Source organism: Pygoscelis adeliae, unplaced genomic scaffold, assembly GCF_000699105.1.
Source record: "Pygoscelis adeliae isolate BGI_AS28 unplaced genomic scaffold, ASM69910v1 Scaffold41, whole genome shotgun sequence".
Taxonomy (NCBI): domain Eukaryota; kingdom Metazoa; phylum Chordata; class Aves; order Sphenisciformes; family Spheniscidae; genus Pygoscelis; species Pygoscelis adeliae.
The window spans coordinates 5,628,889-5,629,515 of record NW_008824373.1 but is presented as its reverse complement, the minus strand read 5'-3'; positions in this window follow the sequence as shown (position 1 = coordinate 5,629,515).

The window sequence follows — 627 nt, the reverse complement described above, 5'->3', positions numbered from 1 at the left end:
CCGCGAAGAGCGTTTTTCATTATAATGTATTCATTCCTTTTCAGTGCGCACACGGCTCCCTGCAATCATGCCTCCACTCCGTAGGCAGGAACGTCTCTTGCTTTGCACAGAGAGTGTCAGCGCCCTGGCTGGGTTAGCGATGGATGCTCTCCCAAAGAATGCAGAATTTGTTCAGAAATAAATGACAGGACTGCCGACAAGCCGAAAGGGGGGCTGGCTGCGCCGTACCGTGGGGGCCGGCTAGGGGCAGGAGGAGACCTCACGGAAGTAGAGACTGTTGTCCACCCACAACTCTAGCGAAGTTAGAGTCCATTTCTCACCTCCGCTCCTCTCCCCCAGGAGAGCGGGGGGCACATCCTCAAGGCTGCCGGCTTGGCCGCCCTGAGCCCGGCGCGGGAGCAGCCCTCCGGCTGTGGGGGGCGGTTCCGGGCTACCGCGGGAGCCGGGAGGGGGGCATCGGGGCGCTGCGCTGCCCTGGCCTCTCGCACCGCTTCCCACCCCTCCGCCCCCAGCGTGAGGACAGCGGCGGCTCTGACGGTGCGGAGCAACGCGGGGAGGAAAAGAGCAAGGCGACAGGTTTGCCTATCCCACAGGAGGGACAGACCCGGGCGGCAGGGGCCGGCCCGC